Raw genomic sequence first — 23,532 nt, 5'->3', positions numbered from 1 at the left:
GTCGCTAGCACCCAGGTGAGCAACCCCTCACAAAACAAACCACAAACTCAACTTATTTTAAGGCTATTTTACTTTTGAGAATACGTGAGAAATAGCTAATGTAGAGAGTTAAAAATGTAGTGTGACGGTTGTTTTACTGCTTGTATTTTTCTGCATACCTTATCTTATGTATTAGTTACATGACTCAAATACCCAATGCTAGGACAAAGAGGGACTTGGATGGTGCTTCCTTCCCTGCTCTGCCAGCAGGGCCACATTCTTGCCCCATTGTGGCCAGAAGTTATTCCACGTTCAAGTTCACCAGATCGCCAACAGAAACGAATGGGTTCTAACTTGGGCAGTGGGCCCTTCCACTTTTTCCCTTCTTCCGCGGGATGAGGATGCTATGCAGGCGTTCTGAAAGGAGGTGTGGCCTGCCCTATAGCAGGTGCCTGCCAGACACAGAAACAGCACACTCCCCTTCTGCAATAGGACTAGATGCTGTGAGAAAAAGATTTGAGTGGACCCGGAAATATTCCTCTTCCGGGTATAAGACCCCATGGGATTCTGAGAACCAGGGAAGTACTGAGAAAAACTTGGTGCCAGTGCAAGAATGGTTAAGAGAGAAAATAACAAGGGGGGATTTTAGACCAATGTTCTGAATGTTCTGAGCACCTGAAGTTACAGCGTGCTGGGAAACATCAAAGCCTAGTAAATAATAATTGAATTGCACAGCAAAACGGATATAAGGAACTGTATACTTGCTCAAATAAGCAAGCAAGGTGCTGGATCTCTCTCTCCCCCCCCCCCCTCTCTTTTTCTCTCTGTCTCTCCCTCCCTCCCTCCTGCCTTGCCTGCAGAGTAACATCCTAATCTTTAATCTTTAATTGTCTAGGGTTTCTCTTTCTGGGTACCAGATATTCTTTCATATGATACAACTTTTTCAAATGGCTCTGGGTTACAAACTACTTTTCAAAATATCCTCTATACTGTTTTATAAATATAAACTTTAATATGCTCAATGGCCCAGGACATACATCCCATTTCTACATTATTATAACAAAGAATCATGACTCTGTGGCCTCTGCTCTCTTTCCCAAGTTATACTGTATTCCTTTAGGTTCCTATAGTGAAAAGTGGGGGATTTGGGGATCCTGCCTAGTTGCAAAAATAGTCTAGACTACAGGGGCCCCAGGCAACTTCTGAGAAGCCTGGATAAATGCATTTACATAAGAAAACATCTCAGCTTATAAACTGTAAACATTAAAAATATAAAGTACAGGGGCACCTGGGTGGCTTGGTCGGTTAAGCGTCCGACTTCGGCTCGGGTCACGATCTCGCGGTCGGTGGGTTCGAGCCCCGCGTCGGGCTCTGTGCTGACAGCTCAGAGCCTGGAGCCTGTTTCAGATTCTGTGTCTCCCTCTCTCTGTGACCCTCCCCCGTTCATGCTCTGTCTCTCTCTGTCTCAAAAATAAATAAACGTTAAAAAAAAATTTTAAAAAAAAATATAAAGTACAATCTATATCTATGTAGAAAAAAAAAGTGTTATAATTTGGAGTCACATAAAGGTTAGAAGTCCCTGACAAATGTGTGCTCTAGTTAAGTATCTGACATTGTATATGCCAACTTATTTATTTACAGGTATTTCTTAAACAAATGGCTATGAGGTCAATACAACATTGAATCAATGCTTTATATATACACTACACTCTAAAGAGGGCTTACTGGTCAATTTCTATTGAATAAATAATTTGTATTTAAGGAGTTGCAAAAAAAATAACTGGAAATACCATTATCTTTACTCTTGACAATTTTTTTATGTATTTTCCTAACTTTTTATTATTCTAAAATAAAAGCCATATGCACAATATATCTATGCAGATTAGCAATTTCAGGCTCTTTTTCAACAATAAATTAAATAAAAAATTTTGCCTCTTGATCTATTTCCTACTTGATTGCTTCCTGGGCAGAATGCCCTGCATAGGTATAACAGAAAAAAAATCTGAGGGGATCTGAGCCTATAATGATTTTATGTAACATTTATCAAACAGCTACAAAAAAATGTAAACTATAACCCTTTGTAGAAGTTTTATATGAAAAAGAAAACTAACAGGATAAAAGAATCCTAATACTGACTTTTGAACCAATGTGAAATAAATTTAGTTTCATGGAATTATACACAATTTACACAATTAAATACATTACACTTAATTTTTCATTTATTGGTTCATGTTTATTAGTTTTGCTTCCCCATCTTTTTGTAATGCCTTTGAAAGGAGGGACCTTATTTTATAAAAGGCAAAGATATCAAATAATGAGATTCATTTTTATGTGTGGCAAATGGAAATATGTCATATTATATTATAATCATGCATCCTATATTTAGTTCATCCTGAGGCAAATAAACAAACAAAACAGCACATATAGGAGCTAATGTTACTTAGGAATAACAATTTTATTTCACCAAAAGCAGGTTAAGCTCAATTTTTCCCAGAGCTCTTAAAGGGAAAATACATTAGTATTGATCCCATTATAAAATATGTAAATCATTATTGAAATATCTTATAGAGATCTTAAATGGCTGAAAGTCTGGGTGTACTTGTTATATACAAAAGCCTTGATTTTCCTCAGGTTACTGAACATCTCCAGTGACAATTAGATTGTATTATGGTGACAGGTATTAAAGTTTTGTTGGTCATGTTTTAAAGTAAATAGGTATTCTGGGGTATGTTCTATGGAGCAAAGGTAGATAATCTATGAACTGTACCTCAGAAGAACACCAAATATTTTAACTGATACATTGTTCCTTTATTAGTTTAGTTGGTGAGACCAGATTCAGAAAATATCTAGATTTAGGGCATCCTCTTGGCCTGGTTGTACCTTTTTACCTTACCACGGTGCCCTGGTATTTAATATTAATAAATATTAAAAAAAAACTTTGCCTTTTTCCATATTTCATATCAAAGTTACAAACTTGATGGCATTTTGGAAAGAAAACATGTTACTGGGGAAGCATTTGCTTTTTATTTTTTTTATTTTTATTTTTTTATTTAAACAAGTTCTTTTTAATGTTTATTCATTTTTGAGAGACAGAGCATGAGCAGGGGAGGGGCAGAGAGAGGGAGACACAGAACCTGAAGCAGGCTCCAGGCTCTGGGCTGTTGGCACAGAGCCCAACGCAAGGCTCAAACCCTTGATCTGGGGGATCATGTCCTGATGCTCAACCAACTGAGCCACCCAGCCACCCAGAGCAGCACTTGCTTTTAATGGTGTGTTCACTAATTATGGTTTTCTGCAGCGTACTCAATGAAATGAGACCTGGCACCACATCCCTTCATGCACCAGCCCCCCACATGCCTCTCATCCAGGGCTCCCCAGTCTTTTCCCATTGGTTAGGCAACATTCATGGTTTTTGTCACATCCCTGTACCTCCTATAATATTATTTATTTAATATTTTTAAAGACAATTGTTCTTTATTTTTTTTTAATGTTTTAATTTATTTTTGAGAGAGAGACAGCACGTGAGCAGGGGAGGGGCAGAGAGAGAAGAAGACACAGAATCTGAAGCAGGTTCCAGGCTCTGAGCTGTCAGCACAGAGCCCAACACGGGGCTCAAACTCAAGAACCATGAGATCATGACCTGAGCTGAAGTCAGACACTTAGCCGACTGAGCCACCCAGGCACCCCAAAAGGCAAAGTTTTTAATCCGTGACAGAACATAATAGATGAAAGCAAAGATCATCCCAGAGGAAGGACTTTGGTCTCATCTTTACCAGAAGATTTTGACATCAATGAACCACTTCTAATATTTATTTTTTTTTTTTAATTTTTTTTTTAAGTTTATTCTTGAGAGATAGAGACAGAGTGCAAGCACAGGAGGGGGAGAGAGAGGGGGAGACACAGAATCAGAAGCAGGCTCCAGGCTCTGAGCTGTCAGCACAGAGTCCAACATGGGGCTCGAACTCATGAACCGTGAGATCATGACCTGAGCTGATGTTGGACATTTAACCAACTGAGCCACCCAGGCGCCCCCACTTCTAATATTTACAAGATTACAGGTTCCTTTAAATTGTACCAGACCAAAAAGATTATTTCAACTTTACTTAGAGATATGGAAAAATAACGAATGAAAAAGCAATAAAATATAGTTGAGACATATTTCTAAATTTGATGGAGTTATTTACGTAGGGATACAGACCCACCCAAATAGCACAAGTTGTTACATTTTCTATCTAAAACCACTGTTTTCACAGTGATGGTACACATACCTCCCTATTTTGTGTACATAAATATTTGCCATAATGCAAAAAAACAACCCAAAGGCCCTAATACGGTATGTCTAAAGTATAATTTATTAGATAAATTATTTTAAAATGAAAAATCACCATTAATTTCAGGTTTACTCTTTGCATATATTGCCATGTTGAATGTTTACATGACTTTTTAGTGAGATTATTGTCTGGTTATTGTCTTACATATTAAATACTGAATAGGAATTCTACATTGTAGTTTGTAAAAATACGGACTTCCAATATAACTTTGATGACTGTCTTCTCTTGTTTAGTGCTACTATTACAAATGAAAGCTTCGATGGTAAATATTAATTAGACCAAGAATGAACTAGCCTACACAACGTGCTCACAACCACCCCTTCACTTTTGCCCCCACCCCGTGTCCAGGCCATTTCAGCCCATTACAGCTTATATGTGCTTGGTTCAGTGGCTTTGTGCATTATGTTACCTAGCTTTAACTTAACTAACCTTCACATAAGGGAGACGTGAAGCAAAAGGATGCTGTAAAGAAACCAGCAAATGCAGACAACACTGAGAATATAAGCACAAGTGGAGAAGAGTATGTCTGAATGGCCCTGCTCCTTGTTCTACTATGAGCTCTGTGTCAACTCCATTAAGAGACAAAAGTCATTTCATTAGTTCTTACAAGAACTAGTCCAACTACTTTTTGAAATTTTCAAGAGGACCGTCTTAAATATGCCTTTTTATCTATTACCATTGACAAAGAACTTCACTCTTACATTCACTTAGCTAATGACAGCATAAACCATCAAAATTAGCCAATCACTTAGGGGCACCTGGGTGGCTCAGCTGGTTAAGCATCCAACTCTTGGTTTCATGAGTTTGAGCCCAGCGTTGGGCTCTGGGCTGACAGTGCGGAGCCTGCTTGGGATTCTGTCTCTCTCTCTCTCTCTCTCTCTGCCCCTCCCCCACTCACAGTGTCTGTCTCAAAATAAATAAATAAACTTTAAAAACAAAAAGGTCTATGGAAGAAGATATAAAGAAATGAAAAGACATTCCCTGCTCATGGATTGGAAGAATAAATATTGTCAAAATGTCAATACTACCCAAAGCTATCTACACATTCAATGCAATCCCAATCAAAATTGTACCAGCATTCTTCTCGAAACTAGAACAAGCAATCCTAAAATTCATATGGAATCACAAAAGGCCCCGAATAGCCAAAGTAATTTTGAAGAAGAAGACCAAAGCAGGAGGCATCACAATCCCAGACTTTAGCCTCTACTACAAAGCTGTCATCATCAAGACAGCACGGTATTGGCACAAAAACAGACACATAGACCAATGGAATAGAATAGAAACCCCAGAACTAGACCCACAAACGTATGGCCAACTCATCTTTGACAAAGCAGGAAAGAACATCCAATGGAAAAAAGACAGTCTCTTTAACAAATGGTGCTGGGAGAACTGGACAGCAACATGCAGAAGGTTGAAACTAGACCACTTTCTCACACCATTCACAAAAATAAACTCAAAATGGATAAAGGACCTGAATGTGAGACAGGAAACCATCAAAACCCTAGAGGAGAAAGCAGGAAAAGACCTCTCTGACCTCAGCCGTAGCAATCTCTCACTCGACACATCCCCGAAGGCAAGGGAATTAAAAGCAAAAATGAACTACTGGGACCTTATGAAGATAAAAAGCTTCTGCACAGCAAAGGAAACAACCAACAAAACTAAAAGGCAACCAACGGAATGGGAAAAGATATTTGCAAATGACATATCGGACAAAGGGCTAGTATCCAAAATCTATAAAGAACTCACCAAACTCCACACCCGAAAAACAAATAACCCAGTGAAGAAATGGGCAGAAAACATGAATAGACACTTCTCTAAAGAAGACATCCGGATGGCCAACAGGCACATGAAAAGATGGTCAACGTCGCTCCTTATCAGGGAAATACAAATCAAAACCACACTCAGATATCACCTCACGCCAGTCAGAGTGGCTAAAATGAACAAATCAGGAGACTATAGATGCTGGAGAGGATGTGGAGAAATGGGAACCCTCTTGCACTGTTGGTGGGAATGCAAATTGGTGCAGCCGCTCTGCAAAACAGTATGGAGGTTCCTCAGAAAATTAAAAATAGACCTACCCTATGACCCAGCAATAGCATTGCTAGGAATTTACCCAAGGGATACAGGAGTACTGATGCATAGGGGCACTTGTACCCCAATGTTTATAGCAGCACTCTCAACAATAGCCAAATTATGGAAAGAGCCTAAATGTCCATCAACTGATGAATGGATAAAGAAATTGTGGTTTATATACACAATGGAGTACTACATGGCAATGAGAAAGAACAAAATATGGCCTTTTGTAGCAACGTGGATGGAACTGGAGAGTGTTATGCTAAGTGAAATAAGTCAGGCAGAGACAGACAGATACCATATGTTTTCACTCATATGTGGTATCCTGAGAAACTTAACAGAAACCTATGGAGGAGGGGAAGGAAAAAAAAAAAAAGAGGTTAGAGTGGGAGAGAGCCAAAGCATAAGAGACTCTTAAAAACTGAGAACAAACTGAGGGTTGATGGGGGGTGGGAGGGAGGGGAGGGTGGGTGATGGGTATTGAAGAGGGCACCTTTTGGGATGAGCACTGGGTGTTGTATGGAAACCAATTTGACAATAAATTTCATATATTGAAAAAAAAAAAAGAAAGGTCTAAAACAATTAGCCAATCATTTAAAATATTATTTAGTTCCTCCTTAATTCCATTCTTTTAAAAACTTTTATTTTTATGCATATTTTATATTGTATATAATAACTAGTAATAAATGGTATAATATGTAAATAAACACATTAATATTTGCTGGAGATATATTTTTAAATGTTTTACTAATAGGGATATGCTATCAGAAATGTTCATAGAGGCGCCTGAGTGGCTCAGTTGGTTAAACGTCCAACTTCATGATCTCACGGTTCGTGGGTTCAAGCCCTGTGTTGGGTTCTGTGCTGACAGCTCAGAGCCTGGAGCCTGCTTCATATTCTGTGTCTCCCTCTCTCTCTGCCTCTCCCCTACTTGCACTCTGTCCTTCTCTCTCAAAAATAAATAAACATTAAAAAAATTTTTTTAAATGTTTGCAGAATATGGGTAGTGGGTTGACACTAGCAGTTTGTCTTGTTTTTCTTTCTGAAGTAACTAACATTCATTCCACATTGATCATATCAAGGATTTAGTTGCTCTAAGTTTTTTAAAGAGGTGACTAATGTGTATATTTTGATAAATTCTTTCAAAATCAAGTGTCAAACGAAATTTCAACATGTTCGATATATTTGAGTTTAGCTGTCAAACTTGCTCATCTAATCTGCACAACCAGCAAGTTCATTTCAGGTAGGTACCAAGAGTTTTTAAACTAATCCCACTGCCACCTTCTCCCTGCTGCTTTTCATCATAGGAAGAAGGAGTATAGAATCTTGTACAGGAAAAACCTTAGATGGAGCTGATCATTTCTTTAAAATACAGCTCATTCTTAGGATCCAAATTAAAAAAAAAAAAAAAAAACTTACTGGGTGATTAATAAAACTATGTGGTTGAAACATTTAGAAAATAAGAGATTTAGATTTTAAATGAAAATGAATAAGGAATATCAACTATTTTAATTAACTTAGCACTTTATGGCTTGGAAAGTGCTATAACATTTTCATTATCTACTATGTGTCCTTTTTTAAGAAAAAAAATAAGATGTATCTATGGGTTAAGAAAAATGTAGGAAAAGCTTACATTTGAAAAGTTCCCAAAAAAGCTAACTATTTTTTTTTATTTTTTTAATGTTTATTTATTTTTGAGAGAGAGAGAGAGAGAGAGAGAGTACAAGCAGAGAAGGGACATAGAGAGAGGGAGACACAGATTCTAAAGCAGGCTCCAGGCTCCAAGCTGTCAGCACACAGCCCGATGCGGGGCTTGAACTCACATGCTGTGAGATCATGACCTGAGCTGAGGTCAGATGTTCTACTGACTGAGCCACCCAGGTGCCCCTTTTTTAAAATTATTTTTTAACGTTTATTTATTTTTGAGAGAGACAGAGACTGAGCACGAGCAGGGGAGGGACAGAGAGAGAGAGGGAGACACAGAATCTAAAGCAGGCTCCAGGCGCTGAGCTGTCAGCACAGAGCCTGACATGGGACTCGAATCCACAAACCATAAGATCATGACCTAAGCCAAAGTCAGTCTCTTGACCCACTGAGCCACCCAGGTGCCCCAAAAGCTAGCTAATTTTATTCACTGAGTTATTATGATTTCTTAATAGTGTTAGATTTACATATTTACCAATCCTTTCTTTACTACAGCTGAGCAAATAGTTGACCAACCCAGTGAGCTCTGGAGCAAAGGAATTTATACTTATTTCTTTATCCCTGTGCCAGCGGCACCAGCATTGAACTCAGAGTCTGGAAGAGACAACCGGACTTCCTCCCCCATTGACCAAAATTCTGTATTTTGGGGGATAGGGAAACAGATAGAAAGAAGGCCACAGCACCCCATTCTGAACTGCTATGCTTTTGCACATGCCATTCTTTCTACCTAGGATGCCCCTCTCCTTCCTTGGTAGCCACAGCATCTAATGCTCAAGCAGAATGATGTGGACACAGCTAATAGTGCCCCAAAAAATCAACATGGGACTGATATCTTCAGTGGCTTGAGATTGCAGGTCTATTTCCTTTTTTTTTTTTTTTTTAATTTTTCAACATTTATTTATTTTTCAGACAGAGAGAGACAGAGCATGAATGGCTGAAGGTCAGAAAGAGAGGGAGACACAGAATCTGAAGCAGACTCCAGACTCTGAGCTGTCACTACAGAGTCTGAAGTGGGGCTCGAACCCACGGACCGTGAGATCATGACCTGAGCGGAAGCCGGACGCTTAACCGACTGAGCCACCCAGGAGCCCCAAAGATGGCAGGTCTAGGGGTGCCTGGGTGGCTCAGTCGGTTAAGCCTCCGACTTCCGCTCAGGTCACGATCTCACGGTCCATGAGTTCGAGCCCTGCGTCGGGCTCTGGGCTGATGGCTCAGAGCCTGGAGCCTGCTTCCGATTCTGTGTCTCCCTTTCTCTCTGCCCCTCCCTCATTCATGCTCTGTCTCTCTCTGTCTCAAAAATAAATAAACGTTAAAAAAATTTTTTTTAAAAGATGGCAGGTCTATTTCCAAAGTATTTTGATTCTACCACAGCATCTAGTTCAGTCGGAGCTTTAACTCCTCATTGAATGAATTAATGAACTAGTTAGTAGATTAATATTATTAGATCAGTTAAGATAACACATTGTTTCTACACCAATTGGCTATTTTTTCTTCAAATATTTTGAATTATTGTTGGTGCCACTCTTTTGATGGTTGATACCTGTAATAAATCTGCTTTCAACTGGCTAATTTTCTCATTAAGAAAAATAAAAACTACATATCAGTTATCCACATTATTGATGGTCTATTCCTCAAGTGTTTTTCTTCACAGTAACAAAATTGAAGGGAATTTAGAATCTTTTTCACCAAAGATAGGATAAAAAGCAATACAGTGTGAGAGATTTCAATTAGACATACAATAATATGGCTTAGAGTTACAATCTTCAACATAGTTTGATGGGATTCAGTGGAATCTTCTTCTTTGGAAGGCACTTATAAAAGCATTCTTAGAGATTTTAATATTTTAATGCTTTAATTGCTGGTTTAAAACCATCACCTGTCTGATGGCAGCTGGAAGTACTCATCTTTAAAACAGTCCCTTAAAATGCTATTATTCAATGAAAACAATAGCCAGCATTTGTTCAGAATTTCCTATTTTACAAAAGCCCTTTCAAATATGTTTTCTTATATAATCTTTATCACAGTACTGACAGCTATGCATAATTATTTCCATTTCTTTAACCACAGAAGCAGATTCTTGATTAAATAATTTGCATAAAGTACTACAAGCATGTGCAGCACAGACCTTGGATTCCAACTAATCTAAACCAGATCCACTGATGTTTGTTTTGATCATGACAGGGGTGATTGTGATGGTGACAACCTCTAGTCTACAAAACAGTAAGCTCACAGAAAGATGGACTTTCACTCTTTAAAGTGTTTTAACCTCATTATAAATATTACACTATAAAATATAAATTGTTTCACGCTGTTGCATTACAAAAACAAAGAAGTTCATCAGGTACTAAAAAGGGAAGAGATCTGTGCATTTTCCTATTTGCAAATTTTACCTCCAAAAACATGAAGGAAATTATTAATACCCCGTAATGCCATAAAGCAAAAGATGGTAAATAATCAGAGTTCTTGATAATAATATGAGCTCCTGAATAGAGAGCCCACAAAGAGACCAACACAAATGTAATCAATTGATCTTTGACAAAGGAACAAAGGCAATTCAATGGAGAACAGATAGTCTTTTTAACAAATGGTGCTGGAACAACAGGACATCCATGCGCAAAAAAAAAAAAAAAAAAAAAAAAAAAAGAATCTAGACAGACAGAGACTTTACACCTTTCACAAATATTAACTCAAGAATAATCATAGACCTAAATTTATTTTTTAAAAATTTTTTATGTTAATTTATTTTTGAGAGAGACAGAGAGAGAGACAGAGAGAGACAGAGAGAGACAGAGAGAGAGCATAAGCAGTAGAGGAGGAAAGAGAGAGAGGGAGACACAGAATCCAAAGCAAGCTCCAGGCTCTGAGCTGTCAGCATAGCCCAATGCGGGGCTCGAACCCACAAACTGTAAGATCATGACCTGAGCAGAAGTCAGATGCTCAACAGATTGAGCCACCCAGGCACCCCTCATAGACCTAAATTTAAAATGCAAAACTATAAGACTCCTAGAATATAACAGATGAGAAAATCTATGCAACCTTCGTTTTGACAATGACTTTTTAGATGAAACATTAAAAGCATAATTCATGAAAGAAAATATTGGTAAGTTGGACTTCGTTAAAAGTTCAAAACTTCTGCTCTGTGAAAGATAGTGTTAAAAGAATGAAAGGCAGGTTAAAAAAAAGGAATCTTTGCAAAACATGTATTTGATAAAGGACTGGTATCTCACATCTACAAAGAACTTTTAAAATTCAACAATAAGAACACAAACAATCCAATTGAAAATTGGCAAAGAATCTGGGCAGAATCCTTACCAAAGAAGACACACGAATGGCAAATTTTTATAAATCCATAAAAAGATGTTCAATATCTGTCATCAGGGATTGCAATGAAAACAACAGGTTACCAACACACATCTATTAGAATGGCTAAAAACTAAAGCACTGACAACCCAGTGCTGGTGAGGGTGTGGAGTAAGAGGAATTCACGTGCATTGCTGATGAGAATGCAAAATGGCGCAGTCACTTTGGAAGACAGTGTGGAGGTTTCTTACAAAATGAAATATAGTCTTTTTTTTTTTTGAAGTTTATTTATTTATTTATGAGAGAGAGAGCATAAGCAGAGGAGGGGCAGAGAGAGAGGGAGACAGAAAATCCCAAGCAGGCTCCACACTGTCAGTACAGAGCCCGATGTGGGGCTTGAACTCAAACACTGTGAGATCATGACCTGAGCTGAAATCAAGAGTCAGATGTTTAACCAACTGAGCCACTCAGGCACCCCAAAACATACTCTTACCATATGAGCCTACAATAGTGCTCCTTGGTATTTGCCTAAGTGAGTTGAAAACTTATGTCCACACAAATACGTGTATGCACATGTTTATTTTAGTTTTATTCATAATTATCAAAACTTGGAAGCAAACAAGAAATCCTTTGGTAGGTGAATGGATAAATAAGCTGTGGCACATCTAGACATGGAATATTACTCAGTGATGAAAATAAATGGGCTATCAAGCTATAAAAAGACACAGAAAACTTACATACATGTTGTTAAAATGAAGTAAGGCAACCTAAGAAGTCCACATACTGTATAATCCCACCCATATGATATCCTGGAAAAGACAAAAGTATGGAGACTATTGAAAGATCAGGGGTTGCCAGAGATTCAGAGAGAGGGATAGATGGATGAATTGGTGGAGGACACGGGATATTTAGGGCAGTGAAACTATTCCTTATGATACAGTAATGGTAGATATATATATCATTACTCATTTGTCAAATGTACATTATGTGTAATAGAAATGGGAACCCTAATGTAAGCTGTTGACTTCAGTTAATACTGTTTTAATATTAACTCATCAATTGTAACAAACGTACCGCACTAATCCAAGATGCTAGTAAGGGAAATAGACAGTGTTGGGGGCAGGGAAGGAGGTTGATGAGATATATGGGAACTCTGTACTTTCTGCACAGTTTTTCTATGAGCCTAAAACAACAAAACACAAAGGGTGTGAAGGAGGTAAAGAAGAATCAAAGGAAGGAAATCACCTTGGTTCAAAGCCAGCTTGGCTCAAATTTTTATCTTTACCTATAAGCAAGCTAGACTTACAGTATCAGGACTTCAAGATTAGAAAATACACATACATATACACTTCTCCAACTCTCCCAGGGAAACACAAAAAAGGTATCAAAATGATAATAATTAAATGGATACTTCTTAAGAAGCCCAGCTTTAATATTCTCACAAAAATTGGGACGCTTGGGTGGCTCAGTTGGTTGGGCATCTGAATCTTGATTTTGGCTCAGGTCATGACCTTATGGTTCGTGAGTTCAAGCCCCGCAATGGGCTTGAGAATCCCTGCTTGGGATTCTCTCTTTCCGTCTCTTTCTGCCCCTCCCCCACTTGTACTCTTTCTCTGTTTCTCTCTCAAAATAAACAAAAACATTAAAAAATATTCCCACATATTCCAAAATATTATAGTTCAGTGGCCTTAAGGACATTATTTACCTTCTTCTGTTTAATTTAATACTTGCTAACCAAATTCAAATAAGTAGAATTTGATTTCTTAAAATACATCATAAACATGAGAAAATTTTCTGGACAATTAATGGACAATTTTTTGGACAATTAGCCTTTTTCATCATGCCCATTTTCACCATAATTTAGCTTTTGAGTACAAAATGATGATTGTCAGACTATTTTAGTATTCAGTATTTATCGATCCATTACTAGAATTCTGGTCTTAAAATATGACAGTCATAGAAGAATTTCCCTTAGACGGTCACCCAAAGCTTTTCCCATCATAATCCTGGAGGAGATCTATGAAACTCTAAATAAAAACCTTTGAAAAGTTCTCAAAGTATTTTTTTAGAGTGCTATGAACTCAGTGGGCACAAGATCAATTCTATAATTTCTTTCAGTAGTTATTATAATAAAATAATCCTATTCCATCTTATATTAAAAAATAAGGGTCAGGGTGCCTAGGTGGCTCACTGGGTTAAGTGTTCAACTCTTGATCTCAACTTAGGTCATGATCTCACAGTTTATGGGTTCGAGGTCCACATCGGGCTCTGCACTGACAGTGCGGACCTTGCCTGGAATTCCCACACTCCCCCTCTCGCTCTGCCCCCCATCCCCACCTGTGTGCACATGCTCTTGCCCTCTTTCAAAAATAAATAAATAAACTAAAAAAAAATAATAACAAGGGTTTACCAACAATATCCGCTTAAATTTGTTAGGCCTCAAAGAGATTTGTTGTCTGTTGCGTTGTCAAACTGGCATTTCAATTTACTATTCATCCTATTTATATATACTGTACATAAAATCAAATATAAATATTTAATAATACAAAGTAACTAATTTATTTTACACAACTCAGGAGGAATTAATATTTTTAAAGCTAACACATTTCATGGAGAAGATAACACATACTGAAAATGAATGATTTGATAAAGAGTTGTATTTGATTTCAACAGTACTAGGCACATACATATTAATGCATGCTTGTAGAATGAGAGGCTGAATGAATGAATAAATACATACTCCTAAATTTAACAAAACAATAAGGGAAACTTACTAACATTTACCCAACATCTACTGTGTACCAGGCACTCTTTGTACCTTATCATTTAACAACACAGCCAACTATCATTACTTAAGCAATTGCAGATGAGAAAACTGAGTCTGAGAAGGGCTAAGTAATTTGTCCAAGGTTACACAGCTATTAAGGGGAAAAGCTGGGATACATGTCTTGAATGTTTTTGACTCCTATTCTCATGCTTTTATTTATCAAACATTGCCTCTGAGAGATGAAGACTAGAGATCTGAACATCTGAAATCATGACATCCTCAAACATCCTCTCTTCTCGACATTTTTCCCAAAAGAAGAAGGTAGAATTAAGAGCATGCCAACAGTTCTTAAAATATTGCAGAGGGCTCTGACTTTCCCACGGTACAACACAGCAGATATACTACAAAATGTCCAGAGTGCCCTGACATGTACCCCGAACCTAAACTCTTTCTCACAAAAGTTCCTGATTAAGCCATGAGAAATATTTTCATTTTCACAGAGAAACTTGTAAACCTACATTTGTTTCTAACTTACATAGAACAGAGGTGAAATTTTGAAAGAAGAGGGATCCTATTTCTTATATCCCCTAACCAATTTCAGTTTCTACCAATTCTTCCAACTTTTCTTGGAAAGGTCAGGATAGTGGGGATGAACAGAGAGGTGCTTTTTTCAACCCAGCCTCTTCTAACCCTCTCCCTCCTGCCCTGAAGATTTTCTGTGAGTGGTCTTTTTGGGACACTGTTCAAAACAAATTCATTTCATAATGACATAATGGAAACCAGGAAAATGGTTTCAATTGCTTTGTGTTTTCTTTTGCTACTTGGAATTGGCATGATCTGCAGAAGTCAATAGGTTTACTTTAAAGAAATTGTCATTGTCAGTCAACTTCACTAATTCATTAACCCAGTGATAATCACAGATTTATCATAGTGAGAAAAGGGGCACATGGAAACAAACACTATTAACGGTGTGAACCTTTGAACTCTGATGAACTCATATGTATAAGGGTTGAAATTTTATGCCAAGCTCAAAGGGATAACTATCCTACCAAAGTAACTCTGACTCTCAGACCAGAATTTTCTATTGTCCCAGAGTTAGCCACCCACCCACCCCCCTTTGTTTGGGGACAGTTGACATTTTTGATACACTGTCATTAGAAGAAAAGGGGCATCGTTAACCTTCTAACAACAACATTAGAGGGTTTCCAGTTCTCAGTACTGCACTACTTACAGCTGGAGAACATTCCCAGACATGCTGACACAGTTCGACAGCTGGAATAAGGTGTCTTGATCCAACATGCCGACGTAGTGAAAGGGCCAGATGTTAAATGAGCACAGGAACCAGTTATCTGATCCTTTTGGTCCCGCTAATTTGTTGGTAAACCAGATGTCCAGAGTTGTGCAACATATTTGGATGAAGGATGGCCACAGTAGGCTCGCGAACATGATGTGTGAATCCTACACCTGCGTTGCTCCTGTGGGACTGCCCTCTCTCCCATCCTACCTTGGGTGAACCTGCTCTGACATTAGTTCTCATTTGAGATTCTTGCCAAGCACACAGAATCCTGGCATGTGACAGCAGTGGTGGTCTGCAATTCTCCCTATTTGTCAATTTCCTTATAGTTTCAGACACTTTCACTGCAGTTAAAATCTTGTAGCACTAAAGTCTGCATCTGCAACTATTACCCATCATTAATGGAATTACATAAGACCTCCATGTCTGGAAGCCAGGCCTCATGTGAATTGCTGTATCGCTGCCTCTAATTTTAACATCAGTCCTGCAAGATAAGCAGGATTAGTTTCATTTTGAAGACTGAGAAACAGACACTTAGATTAAAATGTTTTTATCAAATCCCTTATAAACAACTACCCATATACTTTTAGGTTCTACGTCTCACGTGTTCTAATAGTGGCTGGACCTTAAACATTTCTTCAGCACTCTTGACTCTGAATTGTTCTTCAAACTTTTCCCTGTCTAGACCAGTGCTTCTCAAATTTTAATGCACATGGGAATTACCAGAGTATCTTATTAAAAACGCAGATTTGACTCAGCAGGTCTGGGTTGGAGCCTGAGATTCTGCATTTCTAACATTTTTCCAGATGCTGCCAAATGCACCTGATCCCCAGACGATAGCTTAGGAAGAAGGTTTCTAGAACCATGCTTTCCAATATGGGGGCCATTAGCTACATATGGCTATTAAGCACTTGAAATACACTAGTCTGGATTGAGATGTGCTGTGAGTGTAAAATACACACCAGATTTTGAAGACTTAGTCTAAAAAGGAAAGTGTAAAATATCTTGTAATTTTTATACTGGTTACACCTTAAAATAATATTTTGGATATATTGAGTTAAATACAATGTATTATTAAAATCAACCTCACCCATTTCTTTTTTAGTTTTTTAAATTGACTATTAGAAAATTTTAACTCGCATATGTGACTCACATTGTATTTCCGTTGGACAGTACTGCTTTGGAGAATCCTCTTAAATCTTTTCCACTTGTTCAAATGTTATTTACCTTAAAGAGCTAATTCAAGTCAACCTTCTCTAGTGTCTTCCTTGTATTCTCGCTTCAGACAACCTCTGAATAGGTGGCCTATTTATCCTTTAGCACATATGGCCTTGTGTTGCTAAAGGTCACATACCTACATTGTGCTGACTAAGCAGTGAGTTCCTGAAATTCCAAGCTTATATAGCATTCTTCACTGTATAAGATTATATCTTATTCCTCCTTATATTGACAGCCTCCGGAGAAGTACTTACCTTCTAATAGATTCTTGATGATGATCACTGAATAAATTATGAACCTGAAAGGTCTGCTATGATTTTGTATGCCTCAACGTGCTTAGCACACTGCATTTTAAAAAGGAGGGCCCACAGTAAGGTATGGGTCAATCCCAGCCAACCTTAATGTATTGATCACTGTGTTCTTGGGCTGTCCTACCTTCTGTCCTCTCTGCTAAGGGAATTCCAGTAACTGTAATAGAAACCTAATCAAAACATAATTAGGAAGGCAAACTACTGTAAAAAGCCATCCTATAATGCATTCCAACAAGAGATTTGGGATTATCCGCACCACTGGTTTCCACCTTTAGGATAATTAAAAGTTGATTGAAAGAGAATTGCTTAAAAACAAAGAAGGTGACTGCTTCTCTTTCAGTACCATGAGGAACTTGAGAAAGCTGTTGGTTAGAAGTAAGGGGCAAATTACAAATGCTATGTCAAACAGGATTTAAGAAGCATTTACTCTTCTTCAACTTGAGATTCCAGGATCACTGGCCCCTAGTATTAAATGTAATGACCAGTAAATCTTCATTCATTCACTCATTCATTCATTCATTCATTCATGTATTCATGCACTCATGCACTAATTCATTCTTCACTCGATTGTTCACTTAACCCACAGGGACACTCCTTCAATAAGAGACTTGCTGAACACCTATAATAAGCCAGGTCCTGGTGACCCCAGGATTCATAACACAGTCCAATGCAAGACTCAGACACATACAACTTCTTAAATAAAAGGCAATTTCCAGAACATTCTCTTGCCCTACTGTTTTCTGAACTAAATTTGGTAATTTGTTGTACTTTTCTGACCATTCATTCATCAGTGTCATTATGTAGTTGGCAAAAAATACTAAGTCCTCAATGCATTTTGAAAGGGAATTAAACATATCTAGTTCTGAAGATGCTTTTAGGGCTTAAAATTATTTTTTCCCACAATGCAATTAAAAAAAAGGGGAAAAAAAGGTCCTTGGCACTTACGTAAGGGAGCAATATTATGGAAAAGAGTCCCTTAAAATTTAACATCTGTGATTTTTATAATCTAATTAAGTTTGGAATTTTGTGTTCATTTCATTTTTAAGACCTGTCTAGCTCCTATCAGTAACATCCTCCTTCAAGAGGTTTCTTACATGTTCTCACTGCAGTCCTAGGGCTACAGAGCTTCCCTGCAGATGTATTCAGGCAAAAGCCATGTCTCCAGAACTCTGCATTGTCATCACATGCATCCATTCACCTTGACTTCCAAATGTGAAGGTCCAGCTGATGGTTAGTGTCTGGAGTAACACTGTAGACTTTTTACTTTAAAAAACTCTCTCTGTTCAAACTTCACCATGGGGCACCTACGTGGCTCAGTCAGTTGAGTGCTGCCTGACTCCTGATTTCAGCTCAGGTCATGGTCTCACAGTTTGTGGATTCGAGCCCTGCATGGGGCTCCATGCTGACGGCGTGGAGCCTGCTTGGGATTCTCTCTCCCTCTTTCTTTGCCCCTCCCACTTGCACTTGCATGTGCATACGCTCTCTCTCTCTCAAAATAAATAAATTATCCTCTTTTCCTCCCTGGCTGCCTAAAGCTCGACCGCCATCACAAATGACACAGTAACTATCCGGACCAGGAAGTTCATGACCAACCGACTACTTCAGCGGAAACAGATGGTCATCGATGTTCTTCACCCCGGAAAGGCAACAGTACCTAAGACAGAAATTGGGGAAAAACTAGCCAAAATGTACAAGACCACACCAGATGTCATCTTTGTATTTGGATTCAGAACCCATTTTGGAGGTGGCAAGACAACTGGCTTTGGCATGATTTATGATTCCTTGGATTATGCAAAGAAAAATGAACCCAAACATAGACTTGCACGACATGGCCTGTATGAGAAGAAAAAGACGTCGAGAAAACAGCGAAAGGAACGCAAGAACCGAATGAAGAAAGTCAAGGGAACTGCAAAAGCTAATGTTGGTGCTGGCAAAAAGTGAGCTGGAGATTGGACAACAGAAGGGGTAAAGATGCTTCAGGGACTATCTGGCGATTGTGCAGATTTTTCATGAGAGGATTAATAAGCTAAGAACTTTTATGTGTCTAGTTGTTTGGAAAAAAAATAAAATAAATTAAAACTTAAATATATATATATATATGTATATATACATATATACATATATATACATATATACATATATATATATATATATATATATACATATATATATATATATAAACTTGACCTTATTTATGTTTAAAACAAGGGATAGAATGCCAATTTGGAACCGCATTTTCAATAAAAATGTTCATTTGCATGTGCTATATGCATATATCAGTGGATGGTGGCGGGATCATATATCCCCTACTAGAATATAAGTTTTGCGGGGGGGGGGGGGGGGGGTGCAGGGATCTTATCTTTTTCCACACTGTCCTTAATAAGGCTTTCTAAATTGAAATGGTATCTATGACAACATAAGTGAGGCATGACAGAAGGGAGAGGCATTTGTATTTCTAAATCTCATTCACCACTGTCATCAGAACAAATTTAACAGTCTTTCTCTCCGAGAAAAAAAATAATCTACTTGATATCCCACTGTAATCACATTCTGTGAAAAAAATGATTCCGTTCATTTTTCAGAAGCCACACACGGCTGTGTGTATGAGGAGCTCCCTGTAGCTAGGCTCCACATATGACAGTCATTAATCTAGTGATGACATTGGAACAGGAAAAAATTAATTCCTTGCCCTTAGATAGATGGAGGAAAAAAAAGGAAACATAAAATCTATTATTTGGACAGCTTTAAGCTCTGACCTACTTAAGAAAGCTAATGCAATAGTGATGCTCATTCATTAATTAAAAGTCTGAAAGTATGCATTTTCTATTAATTGTGTACTTTATATTCATATTGCACATTAGGCTTATATGTCCATATTACTAATATTAGTAATTAAAGATCCGTCAGCAGCCTGCTCTTCAGCAACATGGTCTTGAATCATAGGAAGCCAATATCTGGCATATAATTTGTCATTCATGCTGATTTTTTTTTTCTCCCCAAAACTTAATCAGCATTAGTTCACTTTATTGTAGTTAAACATCAGCAAAGCCAAATGGTTTGATGTTTTTCATTAGCTTTAAGACCGGTGGATAGATTTTAAAATTTGGCATTAAAAGATGAATTTTTAGTTATTTTGCATACAGATCAATTTTCCTTTGGTATTCAAAAAATAAAAATCAAGAAATGGTACTCAAAAAATAAATTTGCATCATCATTTAAGTCATTGTGTCATGTGTTATGTTTAACCACTTGTTTTTGCCATCATTTATTCCAAAACCTCAAAAGATTATTTCAGACCTGAAATCTGGAGGGGTTAGGATCATGATCAGAAAGAGACCCTATACTGCTTAGGAGATTGGCAATGAAAGAGAATTCTATGGCCTCATGCCCTTGGGTCAGGGATCAATTGTTTATAGGAGAATGGGAGATTCTGGACCTCAAAGATGCAGTTGTGGGTCCAGAGAATCTAACATTTTGGAGCCAGAATGTTTTTTTGAGGGCCTAACATTTTTTTTTAATTTTTTTTTTTTTTGATTTTTTTTTTTATAATTTTTTTTTCAACGTTTATTTTTGGGACAGAGAGAGACAGAGCATGAACGGGGGAGGGGCAGAGAGAGAGGGAGACACAGAATCGGAAACAGGCTCCAGGCTCTGAGCCATCAGCCCAGAGCCTGACGTGGGGCTCGAACTCACGGACCGCGAGATCGTGACCTGGCTGAAGTCGGACGCCCAACCCACTGCGCCACCCAGGTGCCCCTTTTTTTTTTAATTTTATAAGGAGAACAAAGAAATTAAATACTTGCCTAAGAATATAGGAATTGTTAATATGCAGCTCCTGGTTCCTCCCCAGGCCAATTTTCTGGCACCAGAATACATTGCAAACTTAAGAAACTTAATGCACTGAAATAGTTTTATTTGGCAACAGAAAGTCTTAACATAATTCAATAAATGCTTATTGAGTACTCTAATGCAGCTCTAAAGCACCAGCCCTTTCAAAGAGTTCTTCCCATGTGCACACTGGAGTGGATCAGAAAGAGGAAGCCTGAATTGGGGGTGTCGGAGCTCCAAACATCTTGGGGAGAGGGTGGAAGGCCAGTGGGACAGAGGGATGGTGATGGGGAGCTAATAGAGGAATGGGAAGAGGTTTAGGGATGCTCAGTGGTACAAGGGTTTAGCATGTTAGGGCTGGGGCTCTGATATGTGTGTCTCTAGAAACTATGGCCAATGACTTTCAACTAGATTGAGAGTGATTCTTTGAACTTTAAACTCTCAGGACCTAACCTGAGCCTTTCCATCCAGGCTGCACCCACAACCTCCAAATTCTCTCTTCTGTAATAATTAGACCCAGCTGATATCCATCTACAGATTGAGCCCCATGCCAGTCTCGCCTAATGAAAAAGGATTGAAGAGGCCATGCTCAATTCTAAGGAGTCATAGCATAAGTGACTACGTTTTCTTAACTTGAGCTCCAAATACCAATAACAGTTTCTCCCAGGTCCTGCGATGAACTTATTTAAACTACCCCCTCCCAAGAGTCCCAGAGACTTATCCAGAGCCCCAGTCTCTGGATAAGATTCCTATGTCAGGAATCACCCACCCAGAATGTCTCATGGGAGACATGGGAGGGCCACCTCCCATACCCAAGGTTGACAGAATTCCCAGTGGCAGCTGCCTGAGCGCTTCACGCAGCACCTGCTTCTAATTCCTGTAATGTTCTCCCACATAAACACCAAGATACCCATTACGTTCTGAGACTCATAGAAAAATCATGGGCTTTTGATTCAGCAAGCCCTGCCTACCAAGCACCACTGGAGGTATCGTCTGAAGTCCTATCTCTGCCAAGGCTCTGTCTACCTTAATCATCTCATTTCTGGTTGCACAAATCTAAAATAACATCTAGGACTATGATTTGCTAAAACAGTGAAAGTTAGAGTTTGCTTTTCTCCAGACTTTACTAAAATATTAAGATTGTTTTAAATTAGTTTTTACATTGTAGTAATATATGCATAACATAAAATTGACCATTTTAGCCATTTTTAAGTGTATAGTTCAGTGGCACTAAGTACTTTCAGACTGTTGGATAGCCATCATTACCATTATCTCCAGAACTTTATTGACTTCCCAAACTGAAACACCATACCCATTAAACACTAACTCCGCATTCACCTTTCCCCATAGCCCCTGGCAACTGCCATTCTACTGTCTCTATGAACTTGACTAGTCTAAGTATCTCCTAAGAGTGGAATCATAGAGTATTTGTCCTTTTGTGACAGACTTCATTTAACATATTGTCTTCAAGAGTCTTTCCACAATTTCATTCCGTTTCGAAGCTGAATAATATTTCATTGTATGTATCCACCACATTTTGTGTATCCATTCATCTGTCAGTGGACACTTTGCCCACTGCCACTTTTTGGCTATTGTGAATAATGCTGCTAAGAACATGCATGTACAAATATGTCTTTGAGTCCCTGCTTTCCATTCTTTTGGGCATATACCCAGAAGTGGAATTGCTGGATCATATGATAATTCTGTTTAATTTTTTGAGGAACTGCCATACTGTTTTAAAATTACTTTTTCAAATTTTTAAAATATTTATTTATTTCGGAGAGAGAGAGAGAGACAAAGTGTGAGCAGGGGAGGGGCAGAGAGAGAGGGAGACACAATCTGAAGCAGGCTCCAGGCTCTGAGCTATCAGCATAGAGCCTGACACAGGGCTCAAATTCATGAACCATGAGATCATGACCTCAACCAAAGTTGGATGCTCAACCGACTGAACCACCCAGGCACCCCTAAAATTGCTTTTTGAACCTGATGTTGACCAATAGCCTCTTGCCACCCTCATCTCTTCATACATACATATGAAGTACATCTTCAGAGATAAACTAAAATGAATTTGAATGCATGTTACATACATGAATGCATGCAATTGGGGTTTCAGGAGAATGTTATTTCATCGTCTATGAAAAAGAGCTTAAGTGTGCCAAAGTTGGGGCAAATAAAGTGCACGAGAGTCAACTAAAAAGTAGAAAATCCCTATCCAGTAAGACCCAAAGATGTGGATTATCTAGAGAACATGTCAACTATGGAAGTCCACTAAATGATTTTAATAACCTCTCCCTGGCATAATATTTTAGAGAAAGATACCATGGGTTGAAAATAAAATGGATCACTAGGTTTAAATGGTTTTTTTAAATAGACAATTTAAATGATAATAAAAACAGAGTTTGAAATACTATAAAGTTATGAAATAAATTATTAATATAAAAAGTTATCCTTAATTTCAATGATACCTAAGTCTTCCTAAAAACAGCGAAGATCTTCAATCTAAGATAAATGAGATGTGCATACATAGATGAAATCTACTTTAAACAGATGACTTAACGTGTACCTGAAAGAACAGATTTATTCAGGGGAACTACATACCTAGTTACAGTTTATTGCAGAATAATAAACCAGCCATTTGGAAAAGCCTTGTGGTGTCAGCATGGCATGGATTTCAGCAATTATGAAATGGCTAGATTTTAATTCCCAGTGATTTAATCATATCCTAAA

The 23,532-nt window shown here is 38.1% G+C and overlaps 1 protein-coding gene and 1 pseudogene across 7 annotated transcripts in view; one reads left to right on the top strand and one right to left on the bottom strand.

Moving 5' to 3' along the window:
• LOC145715376 (uncharacterized) overlaps positions 1 to 23,532 on the bottom strand; it is a 282,156-nt gene that overhangs the window by 175,539 nt on the left and 83,085 nt on the right. The gene's annotated exons all lie outside the window — the stretch shown is intronic.
• On the top strand, positions 375 to 19,016 carry LOC132682184 (small ribosomal subunit protein eS24 pseudogene; annotated as a pseudogene).

The sequence above is a fragment of the Panthera onca genome, chromosome A1, assembly GCF_046562875.1.
Source record: "Panthera onca isolate mPanOnc1 chromosome A1, mPanOnc1 haplotype 2, whole genome shotgun sequence".
Classification (NCBI taxonomy): domain Eukaryota; kingdom Metazoa; phylum Chordata; class Mammalia; order Carnivora; family Felidae; genus Panthera; species Panthera onca.
This window is presented reverse-complemented; position numbering and strand designations above follow the sequence as displayed.